Raw genomic sequence first — 12,846 nt, forward strand, 5'->3', positions numbered from 1 at the left:
ATTTTTTAATAAAATAAATTTTTTAAAAGATACACCATGTTTTGCTCATCTGTTCATTAACAAATCAACTTTGCATTGTGTCCAGTTTGGAGCTAGTATGAATAATGTTATCTTGAATTTTATAATCTATTTTCCTTATATAGTTAACCATATTTGGTGTGATAAGATAACAGAGCATCAAAACACTGGCCAAAACGTATTGCTATCTAACACTTACTTACTGCTTCTTTGCCAGGTGGTACTAAAAATTGTTTTATACGTATTAACTTCTTTTTTCCTGACAACAGTATATAAGGTAGGTACGATTATTATAATACCTTTTCATTGATGAGGAAACACTGAGTACAGAGAAGTTCAGTAAGTTAGTTCTCTGGGCACACAACTGAAATGTGTTAAAGCTAGGATTCAAATTCAGATAATCCAGATCCAGAGCTCATATGTTAACCAGCACACAATAGGCTCTTCTGATCAAAAGAAACCAATTTTGACAAATTCTATAACTTTCTCAATTTTTTAATATGCTAGGTACCACTTTTATATTTGAGGCAGGCATATGTCTCCAAGTGTTAATTATGTTCTTCTGTGTTCCCTTATTTTCTTTCTTTTTTTCTAATAAATTTATTTATTTTAGTTGGGGGCTAATTACTTTACAATATTGTAGTGGTTTTTGCCCTTATTTTCTTTCATATCCTAAGAGACCCTTTGCCTTCCCAAGTCTACACTGAAGCTGAAACAAAGATGGAAAAACAAAACAGTGCTTCAGACTTAGTTTCAAATACAAGCTTACAGAGCTAGCTTTTCCTGTCTTGCTCACTAGGTAAGACTGAATCTAGGAAAAAGAAGAGGGAAAAGACAAGGTAGCTACCAGAATAGGAAAGCAAGGACCAATAGAAGGGATTGGGTGATCCTCAACCTGGAAGGAAATGGACCTTTGCTGGAAAGACCAAGGAAGTGGACATAAAAACAGAATAATTTTCCTGAAAAATGAACTCTTAACTTTGGAGACATTAAGTGATGGAGTGAGTGAAAGTGAAAGTCGCTCAATCCTGTCTGACTCTTTGCGACCCCATGGACTATACAGTCCATGAAATTCTCCAGGCCAGGATACTGGAGTGGGTAGCCTTTCCCTTCTCCAAGGGATCTTCCCAACCCAGTGATTGAACCCAGGTCTCCCGCATTACAGGAGGATTCTTTACCAGCTGAGCCACAAAGAAAGCCCAAGAACACTGGAGTGGGTAGCCTATCCCTTCTCCAGGGGATCTTCCAGACCCAGGAATCGATCTAGGGTCTCCTGCACTGCAGGCGGATTCTTTACCAACTGAGCTATCAGGAAAGCCCTCAAGTGAGGGAAGCCAGTCACAATAGACACGTTGTATGATCCCATCTATATGTGTTGCTGAGGTCAAATTCAAGGTAGAATAGTAGTTGACATGGAGAAGGCAATGGCACCCCACTCCAGCACTCTTGCCTGGAAAATCCCATGGACAGAGGAGCCTGATAGGCTGCAGTCCATGGGGTCGCGAAGAGTTAGACACAACTGAGGGACTTCACTTTCATTTTTCACTTTCATGCACTGGAGAAGGAAATGGCAACCCACTCCAGTGTTCTTGCCTGGAGAATCCTAGGGATGGCAGAGCCTGGTGGGCTGCCGTCTATGGGGTCGCACAGAGTTGGACACGACGAAAGCGACTTAGCAGCAGCAGCAGCAGCAGTAGTTCACAAAGACTTGGGTGATGGAGTGGGGGAAATGGGGAGTTATTATTTAATGGGTAGAAAGTTTCAGTTGAACACGATGAAAAAGTTCTGGAGTTGGATGGCAGTGAAGGCTGCACAACAATGTGAATGTACTTAATGCCACTGAACTGTTCACTTAAGAACAGTTAAGGTGGTAAGTTTTATGCTAGGTGTATTTCACTACAAGTTTTAAAAATGGATTCTTCTGATTTGTTACTGTTCAGCATGGACAGCCCACCTCCAGCAGTCCTGGATACTGATAACCCCTCTCCCCTCAACAGAGATGGGAGACTTGACCACCTGGTCGGGGGAGAACATGAAGGAAGACCTGTGACTCTCCAAAAGAGGAAATCAGCAGTCCCAGTTGGGGCTCTCTCAATGAGGCAGCAACAGATACACCACTATCACACCTAGTTCTCATCAAGTATAAACACTACATTCTACTTTGTCTACAGATGTCTCATCAAGTATAAACACTACATTCTACTTTGTCTACAGATGTCTCATCAAGTATAAACACTACATTCTACTTTGTCTACAGATGTCTACAAATTCACTCACAATGCAGGAGACACAGGAGATTCGGGTTCAACCCGAGTCAGGAAGATCCCCTAGAAGAGGGCATGGCAACCCACTCCAGTATTCTTGCCTGGAGAATCCCATGGACAGAAAAGCCTGGTGGGCTACAGTCCATAGGGTAGTATAGTCCAGCAAATATAAACACTACATTCTACTTTGTCTATAGGGGCTTCCCTGGTGGTTCAGATGGTAAGGAATTCACCTGCAATGCAGGAGACCCAGATTCGACCTCTGGGTCAGGAAGATACCCTGGAGATGGGAATGGCTACCCGCTCCAGTATTATTGCCTGGAGAATTCCAAGGACAGAGGAGCCTGGTGGGCTACAGTCCATGGGGTCACAGAGTCGGATGTGACTGAGTGACTAAACAACCTTTCTATAACAATTAGTGAATGCCTTGTACTATTCCACCGTAACTGGTTACCTAGTCTCTAGGTGTTGGCCACATGGCTATTTCCAGTTTTTCACCAAGAGTAGAAGTTAGAAACTAAGAATTAAGAGCATCTCCATTTTCAACTCAGCTCTTTTACCACATCTATGTATGTGCTCCCTTCAGAGATGGCCTTTTAACTGACCCCTGGCTCTGTTCTGTCATAGTTCCCCTAATGGAGTTGACTGGAAGAGTGGTTCTCCATCCTGGCTACACATTAGAATCACCTAAGGAACTTTTAAGCCACACTCAGGCTCAGCCCATATTCCAGGACAATTAACTCTTCATTTCATCTCTGGGCATGGGAAAATGAGTATTTTTAAAAGCTCCTAAGTGATTCTAATATGCATCCCTACAGGAAGAATAATCTCCTAGGTCTCTTTCAGTTCTAAAATAATGAAAGCCTCTGAATTAAAAAGAGAGCTATAAACATTTTGCACAAAGTTTTCCTTTCAATAACCTCTTTGGGATGTATTGATATTTCCCCAGAAAGGGACGATAAATTCAAGGGTATGTTTTGTAAGAGTGTTACTTGGAATAATTAGGCTAATCTATATAATGCCACCTGGGCTTCCCTGGTGGCTTAGTGGTAAAAAATCCACTCACAATGCAGGAGACACAGGAGATTTGGGTTCGATCCCTGGGTCAGGAAGATCCCCTAGAAGAGCGCATAGCAACCCACTCCAATATTCTTGCCTGGAGAATCCCATGGGTAGAAAAGCCTGGTGGGCTACAGTCTAGGGTAGTAGAGTCAAACACTGAATGAGTATGCACGTACATACCAAATACGGCCACCTACCAAATGCGAATGTACTCTTTCTTCATTGCTCCAACAATATTGGAATGTATAATTTTACTTTAGCAAGTTTAAGAGATGTGAAATGTATCTCATAGCTATTTTTTATATTTATTATTTGGTTGTGCCAGGTCTTAGTTGGGACATGCAGGCTCTTGAGTTGTGGCATGTGGGATCTAGTCCACTGACCAGGGATCAAACTCAGGCCCTCTGCATTGAGAGCCTGGAGTTTTAAGTACTGGACCACCAAGGAAGTCCCTCTTATAGCTATTTTTAAATGCACTTTTAAAATTCATGGTGAGCGGAGCATTTCCTTCAATGTTAGCTAACTATTTGGTTTTCTCCTTGTGTGAGCTCTCTTTTCATATTTGCCATGGAGATTGGTTATTTTTCTTGAGGTCATTACTAATCTGTTAAATAATAATAAAATAAATGATAATTTTAAGTAAGATAAAATAGCTACCATTAACAAAAGATCTACAGTGTGTTAGATACTGTATTGTGCTTTACACATATTATTTCTTTAAAAAAATCCTACAAAGCAGTTATCATCCCCAAGTTGTAAATGAGAAAACTAAGGTCCAGAGGATAACATTACAAAAGCTACCCAAGGTCACACAGATAGCAAATAGCAGAACTGGGATTTGAACCCAGCTCCCTCTGGCTTTAATGCTCCATTCTCTTTACTGAACAAAAATTCAAAGTATTAGTTGCTCAGTCATGTCTGATTCTTTGTAACCCCACGGACTGTAGCCCATCAGGCTCCTCTGTCCATGGGATTTCCCAGGAAAGAATAATGGAGTGGGTTGCCATGCCCTTCTCCAAGGGATCTTCCTGACCCAGGGATCAAACCCAGGTCTCCCAAATTGCAGGTGGATTCTTTACCACTTGAGCCACCACGGAAGCCCTCTTTATTGGCCAGGAAAGCACCTAATGCCTGCCCTGCTCTCTGCACCTGTTGATATTTTGCATCATGTGATTCCTGCTGTATGACAGCAAGTGATGGGTCAGTTCAGACCCAAAGGTAACTGATGTATATCCTGGCCAGCAACTTACTACACTACATGATCTGGGCCCAAAGGTGAGTCAGGCCAATCACATTCCTAGCTTGCAAATTTGACTGTGGAAATACTGAGTATCAATACACTTATTAGAAGGAGCAAAAGTCAAAAATGGCTGAACCAAAAGATGCCATGGGTATACGTGGAGTCAGAGAAGCCATGACAAGCTGAAATTATGAGGGACCAGAAACTAAAATTAGCAGAGAAAGGCAATTGGTAAAGAGAAAACACAGGAGATATTCTTAAAGCAACAAGTCACTCAGAGAAGAATCATTTGGCCCATGAGAGAAAAACAAGAGTCAATCCTTCAGGTTACCTGTTTTCACTAACTGTCCAGCTTAGATCCAGTTCATTACATCCCTAAAAAAATATACCTTTTTTCTAGAGCTAACTGGAACATATCTCTGTTCCTTATTCTCATATAAGCCAAAATAAAATCCTTTTTATTAATTTTAAAAATATTCTGGATAGTAAGTTTTTCTCATATTTGTCACAGAATGCTTCCATTTCAATTCTTTCTTTGCTTTACTTCATTATATTTTGACGTTCATACAATTGGAATCACCAATCTTACAATCAGTAACACTGCTACTGCTAAGTCGCTTCAGTCGTGTCCGACTCTGTGCGACCCCATAGACGGCAGCCCACCAGGCTCTGCCGTCCCTGGGATTCTCCAGGCAAGAATACTGGAGTGGGTTGCCATTTCCTTTTCCAGTGCATGAAAGGGAAAAGTGGAAGTGAAGTCACTCAGTCGTGTCCGACTCCCAGCAACCCCATGGACCGTAGCCTACCAGGCTCCTCTGTCCATGGGATTTTCCAGGCAAAAGTACTGGAGTGGGGTGCCATTGCCTTCTCCAGTAACACTTTCACCAGTCAAAAGCTCATATTTGTGCAAACTAAAGTCACAGAAAGCAGATTTGTGGTTGTCTGACTGTAGGGGAAGGGAGAAGTGGGAGGGGTTATGAAGGATGGATCACAAATGGGCCTGTGGAAACCTCCAAGGTTTCCAGACTGGAAGTAAGGAGACCAGTTAAAAGTCTGTTGCAGAAATCCAGGCTTGAGAGAGGCTGAGTGAAAGTCACTCAGTCATGTCCAGCTCTTTGAGACCCCATGGACTAGAGAGTCCATGGAATTCTCCAAGCCAGAATACTGGAGTGGGTAGCCTTTCCTTTATCCAGGGGATCGTCCCAAGCCAGGGATTGAACCCAGGTCTCCCACATTGCGGGTGGATTCTTTACCAGCTGAGCCACAAGAGAAGCCCTTGTGAGAGAGGTTACCTTGCACCAAAATGCTCCTTGGAGCAAGGAATGTGCTTGTGTGCTCAGTCGCTCAGTCATGTCCAACTTTCTACCACCCCGTGGACTGTAGCCCGCCAGGCTCTTCTGTCCATGTGATTTTCCAGGCAAGAATACCATAGACTACAGGTTCCTACTCCAGAGGATCTTCCTGACCCAGGGATTAAACCCTCATCTCCTACAGTTCCTGCATTGGCAGGCAGATTCTTTACCACTGAGCCACCTGGAAAGCCCTAGGAGCAATGAGGGTATCTACTTAACAGAAGAGGAGGGAGAAGATAACATATAAGGACAGATGCTGGCTGATGGCCAAATGTGGCTGCTGTGGGAGCCTGGAATAGTCATTTTTTTTTCTCAGTGACTCAGAAGCAAGGTCATGGACTGAGAGCATGGATGCCAGGCGGGGGCAGGGGTAAGGTGTGAGAAGACAGAAGTTATAAAACTGACATCGAAGAGATTAGGAGTATGAAAGAAATAGACAAATGTTAGACAAATGTCATTTGTATCTAGGTAGCATCAAGGGCCACTTGAGGTCTGTGGTCATTAGTTAAAGTATAACAATTCAGCTTGTTTCCTCCAGCCAGGTAAATAAAACATTGGTACATTAGTTAGTCAGGTTAGGTTAACTGCTGAACAAACTCCAAATTTCAGTGCTGTTGATTTCTCACTAAGAAATTTACATGGATTATTTCACCTAATCCATACAATGGTTGAATAAAATGGATACCATTACAATGCTCTTTTCCAGATGAAGAAACTAAAGCCTAAACCATAATTTTTGTCTTGGGTGTTAGTTTTATTTGGGGTTATTTTTAAAAATTTGCCTAATAATATAAAGAAAATGTAATCTGGTCATTATATTCATTTACAAACTATTAGAATTAACTTCATTATGCATTTCAAAATAGTTTATGGTATGAGGAATCTTTGTCTTTTAACAGTTGGAGCAACATTTCTTCAATTAATTACCAGAGCCAGGTAACTTATTTTCTAGGTAATCTTTATTTTTTACTTTGGTTTGGCTTATTCATATTCTTTTACATCTTGTTTAGTATTTTAAGTTTCCTAAGCATTTATCTTATTTTTTCATATTTAGTAGTATGGAAGTAATACTTTTCCTCAAATATTCTTCATTCAACTTTACGTTATTTCTTTTGTCATTCCTGAATTTAGAAATAATTGTGATTTCCTTTAAAAAATAAAAAGCAATTATTTATGTAGAATTATGTGCTTTTAATATACTACTTGTAGTTTTGGTGCTTTAAGGTTATTAACTTTACAGTTAATACAGATTAAACACCTTTACTTCATTTAAAAGAAAGGAGCTCCTCCTACTGTTTTCCTAAATTAATGCCAATTGTTACATTCTATTTCATGGACAAAGAATCTAAATTTCACTTAAGTAGGTGAAACCAGAACATAAGCCATGCCTCTTAACATTCAAATGTTTCTTATATGCAACAAAAATTCCAAGTGATCATTAGGAAATTAACTTAGGTAGTAAACACCAAGGGTCAATTCAGCTATGCTTCTTTATTGTTTGGGTATGGAGTTTCCCTCCTTGAACCAAAGAAGAGAGAACAGTATGGTAAAATAAAATGTGGGCTTTGGGTCAGGACACTTACTAGTGGTGGTGGTTTAGTCGCTAAGTTGTGTCCGACTATTGTGACCCCATGGACTGTAGACTGCCAGGCTCCTCTGTCCGTGGGATTTCCCAGCCAAGAATACTGGAGTGGCTTGTCATTTCCTTCTCCAGGGACACTTACTAGCTATGTGCAATTGAACAAGTAATCAGTTACCAAATATTTATTGGCACCCATGGATAATTAGGGCTTCCCTTGTGGCTCAGATAGTAAAGAATCTGCCTGCAATGTGGGAGATGCTGGTTCGATCCCAGGGTTGGGAAGATTCCCTGGAGAAGAAAATGGCAACCCACTCCAGTATTGTTGCCTGGAGAATCTCATGGACAGAGGAGTCTGGCGGGCTGCAGTTTGTGGGGTCGGAAAGAGTCGGACACAACTGAGTGACTAACACAGGACATGACATGATGGATAATTAGGCACTTTACTAGGAGTTAGGGATTCATGAATAAGAAATACTGGCCTTCTGTCCTTCCATCATACCCCTGGTAGAGAAATGAGTTATAATCTGGGTTATTTTATTGCCTTTTGATAACATGTACAAATCACTTAAGTATTTAAGCCTTGGTTTCCTAATCTGTGAAATGGAGGTGATTATACTTACCTCACAGGGCTTCTCTGGTGGCTCAGATGGTAAAGAATCTGCCTTCAATGCAGAAGACCAGGGTTCGATGCCTGGGTCAGGAAGATCCCCAGGAGAAGGGCATGGCAACCCACTCCAGTATTCTTGCCTGGAGAATTCCATGGCAAGCCTGAGGGGCCATAGTCCATGGGGTCGTGAATAGTCGTACACAACTGAGCGACTTTTTAAATTTTCCCACACAGGGTTGTTAAGAATTAAATGATAAAAATGCTTATGTAGAATACCTAATATATAGTAGATACACAGTAACTGTGTGTTCCTTTTCTTTCCCCCTTTGGATCTTATCTTAGGGGGGAAAATGGAGCCTCATCTTCAAGCAGGAGCAGTAGTGTCCTTTCGGTGTAATTACAGTATCCCCAAATAATTGCATACTATGTACTCTGAGTTCCTGAAATATTAGTGCATGGGTTCCCTCAGCCTTGGCACTACTGACATTTTTGGCAGAATGTTCTGTTGTGGGGGCTGTCCTATGCATTGTGGGGTGTTTAGCAGCATCCCTGGCCTCTCCCCACTAGATGCCAGTTACAGCTTCCTGGTTATGAAATGTCTCCATACCTTGCCAAGTGTTCCTTTGGGGGAAAGTCACCCCTGGTTGAGAACCTTCACATTAGCAGATCATAAATTCACATATACTGGGTCTTAAGGAATGTTTTAAAAAGTTAAATGGCATAAAGTTGAAAAGAATAGAAATCTTAGAAAATATCACAGATAGTCAAGCAGTATTGCCTAATGATTCAAATGATTCTTACTGCAAGCTGTGGTCAAAAATTTGAAAGCCACTGTTGTATACTTAATAAAAACTTTCATATAAACTAACTCATTTAATCAGAAAACTCTATAAAATTTATAAAGGACAGATGTTAACCTGTTTTACAAATCAGAAAACTGAACCTCAAATCAGCTAAATGACTTGCTCTTGGGGTTACTCAGTAGGATGAAGGAAAGATATGAAACACAACCCACGTCTCTAAACTTTTAATGACAAAGAGAAAAGGAGATTGTCACCTGAGAGCAAAGATCTTCCACGTGGTCCACAAGGGTAGATATTAGCATGAAAGGTCTTTTGTGGTGGGCCCAATCATTAAAATTTCAAATCAAAACTTTAGATGGAAATTTGAATAACATTTTATCAACATTTTATTTTTCAACACTGCTAATTTTTGTATGCATGTGTTCTTAGCCGCTCAGTCATGGCTGACTCTTTTCAATCCCATGGATTGCAGCCCACCAGGCTCCTCTGTCCATGGGATTTCCCAGGCAAGAATACTGCAGTGGGTTGGCATTTCCTTCTCCAGGGCATCTTCCTCACCCAGGGACAATCCTGTTATCTCTTGCATTGGCAGGCAGACTCTCTACCAATGAGCTTTGGATATCCAATTAATTGAGGAATGAATACATGAATGAACATGGACCACACAATCCCTGTTAACCTTCAATCAGCCAGGCCCTCCAATCACCTCCAATCAGGCAGGCTGCTCCCTTTGCCCAGAATCTCCCTCTGCTCTCTTTTCCCCACTGACTTCTAGAATCGTCTGTTCAGTAGACCTCCAGGTAATGCTCTCCACAAGTCCCCAGACAGGCTGACTTCCACCTCTGTGCTCCTTCTATGCCACGCTATGCTATGCTTAAGTCACTCAGTTGTGTCTGACTCTTTGCAACCCCACGGACTGCAGCCCACCAGGCTCCTCTGTCCATGGAATTATCCAGGCAAGAATACTGGCAAGGGCTGCCATTCCCTTCTCTAGGGTACTTGAACCCAGGTCTCCCACACTGCAGGCGGATTCTTTACCAGCAGAATCACCACAGAAACCCAAGAATACTGGAATGGGTAGCCTATGCCCTCTCCAGGGGAACTTCCCAACCCAGGAATCAAGCCAAGGCCTCCTGCATTACAGGAAGATTCTTCATCAGTTGAGCTACCAGGGAAGCCCACTCCTTCTATAAACCTTACCTAATTATGCTGTAACCATCTCTTCCACGTTTTTCCCGATACTCCCTGTGCCTTTGGCATCTTTTCTACTCCCTTCTCTATCATCCCAAAGATGGCAGCTATAGTCTGTTTCAAAAACCACATAAACCACAGCACTCACCTCGGTGCTTGGCAGTGCAGTTGCTTTTTAATATCTGTTGTATTTTCCCCAGTACAGGAAAGCAGACAGGCAAAGCAATTATCTCATACTATAAAAGCAAAGAAAAGAAGGGCGGGGTGCAGAGGATGAGATGGTTAAAGAGCATCACTAACTCAATGGACAGGAATTTGAGCAAACTCCTGAAGACAGTGGAGGACATAGGAGCCTGGCTGCCTACAGTCTACAGGGTCAGACATGACAGCGACTCAATAACAACGTAGAAGCAGAAGACTGTTGCTCTGGGTAAAATGAATTGGATCCTAGATCAGCAAAAAAAAACAAAAAAACCACAAACCGTTAATGGGAAAAGTGGTGAAACCTGATTCAATTTAGGCTTTAAGCAACAGTATAACACCCTTCTTAGTTTTGGCAAAGGTGCCATCGTTATTTAACATTAGTGGAAGATGGCCGCAGGGTATATGAGAACTCTGTACTATCTTTGCAACTTTTCTGAAAATCTAAGCTTGTTTCAAAACTAAAAGTCTATTTAAAAAAAAGAAAAAAAGACTGTTGCTGCTCCCTGTCGCTCTGAGCGGGAAAATTCAACAGCCCATTTCTTTTTTTTTTTTATGAAAAGGGCACAATTTGGGACTTTTATTTTCTATCCATGTCAATGTTCTACAATGGGGAGATGGCCAAAGTCTCTGGCCACAACGTCAACAGCTCCCTCCCTTCCTGAAGGAACCTCTGCAGGCAACGGGCTAAGGGAAAACATCTGTCCTGGAAGCGTGACCAAACCACTAATCCCACTTGGCTCCGGGGCAGGCATGCTGCTAGATACAAAGGTGGAATAAAGATGACGAGAATAGGTCTCTACACTTCAAGCCTTTGCAGTCGGTGACTGACAGAGACAGTCAAGCCAGCACCTTGAAAACAAAGCTTCAACAGCCCATTTCATCTTTTCGGATGTTTCCTCGCTGAAGGACAGCAGTGGAAACTCCAGCGCCCCCTAGTGACAGGTGTAGGTGTGTGCACGGCAGTAGGCTCGCCCAGCGGGCCGCCAGGCTCCACGGACCCTCAACATCTCCCCGCCCCCGCGTCCCACACCCCGGTTCAGCCATCTGGAGTTTGTGCCGTCACTGTCTCATCTTAGATCCTAACCCGTCCTCGCTCTACGTCCCCACCTTTAGTCTAAGAGTCACTTAGGACCCTCTTAAATTGATGGCTTCCCAGGACCTGCCCTAGAAGGCTGATTTAGCGGGTTGGAGATGAGACCCCCCAATACTGAGTATTTTTCCCTTGTACCCCAAGTGATTCTCACTATTGGAGGCTGTTTGGTAAACGAACCATTTTCGTTTCAGTCCCGCTGTAGGATTAGGGCAGTAAAGTATCTCTCAGTGACTTTACCTCTAAGTGAACTTGGGAACAGACTACTGGTTAAGAAACGCAACGCTCCTGAGGTCCCCGACGGTGCGGCTGATTCCTACTGCGAGTACATTATCCTGCAGCTTTACCTTCCTCGTCTGCAGGATGACTGCAGTGAGCGCGGCTCCAAACCCCAGAAACATTCCGGCCACGGGAGCCAGACGAGGCACGTAACCCGGAGCCTAGACAAGCCTGGACGACCCTGGAAGGGCGTCGGCCCGGCCCAGCCCTCCCTTGCGGGGACCACCCCCCTCCGCGGAGACGGGCAGCACAGTCTCCCTCGCGGGGGGGAGGGGGGGAGGATTTTGCTTCTACGAGATGCCCCGGACAGGCGGCCCTGAGGCCAGAGAGCTGAGCACAACAGGCCCGACTTCCTGTCCTCTTCACGGGGCGCACGTCGGCACCAGTGAGAGCACAGGGCGAGGCTGGGGACCCCGTCGCTGTGGGTTGCGGGCTGCCTTCCGAGCCGGACGCGGCCAGCCTCTCCGTGTTCCGGGGGCCCAAAGGACTCCGCGGAGAAACTAACAGCGAACGTTTCTGAAGAGGGAGAACGTCTTCGGGCCGCCCCCCGCCTGAAGAACTCCTTCTGGGTCGAAAAAAGGCTGAGGGCCCTAGGGACTAAATACTATTTGTTTCCGTAGGGAGGGGAGTGACTCGTCATAAGACAACAACGGGCCAGGAGGTCAAGTCTCTTGCCCAGGGTCCTCCTTTCGAGGCACACAGCCAGCTGTGCGAGCGGCGGGCGAAGACCCCAGCCTGCTCCCTCATCCTGAGGGGAGCCCCAGGCGTATGCGCAGAACCGCTCGGCGGCCCGGGCGGGGCGCTCGGGGGCGGGGCGAAAACCAGTCACGTGGGCCGCGAAGCTCTCTCCGCGATTTCCCTACAAGGACTTGGGCCGCCGAGCCCCGCCCCTGGCCGGGCCCTGGAATGTGCGGAGGGGCTAACCCACAAGATAGACTCAACCATTTGCAAACAGGAAGGGGGGGTGAAACAGTTTACACTGTAAGGAGAGGTGTGAAAAATACAGAAACTCAGTCATCAGACTTGAAGAATCATTACCCTTTCTACTATGTTCTAAGCTTCCCGCTCGACACGTCCTTCCCGTACACTCGGTCAAAACTGCGCCCTCTGAGCACACTGGCAACCCCCCCGCCCCGTCGCCCTGCCAGGCTCAC

The 12,846-nt window shown here is 44.2% G+C and overlaps 1 protein-coding gene across 9 annotated transcripts in view; it reads right to left on the bottom strand.

Annotated features, from left to right (window-relative positions):
* The window catches only part of MYOM1 (myomesin 1), a 149,963-nt gene that overhangs the window by 136,728 nt on the left and 389 nt on the right, over nucleotides 1-12,846 (bottom strand). The window lies entirely within an intron of this gene.

The sequence above is a fragment of the Giraffa tippelskirchi genome, chromosome 14 (genome assembly GCF_054371585.1).
Source record: "Giraffa tippelskirchi isolate mGirTip1 chromosome 14, T2T-mGirTip1v1.2.pri, whole genome shotgun sequence".
In the NCBI taxonomy this organism is placed as follows: Eukaryota; Metazoa; Chordata; class Mammalia; order Artiodactyla; family Giraffidae; genus Giraffa; species Giraffa tippelskirchi.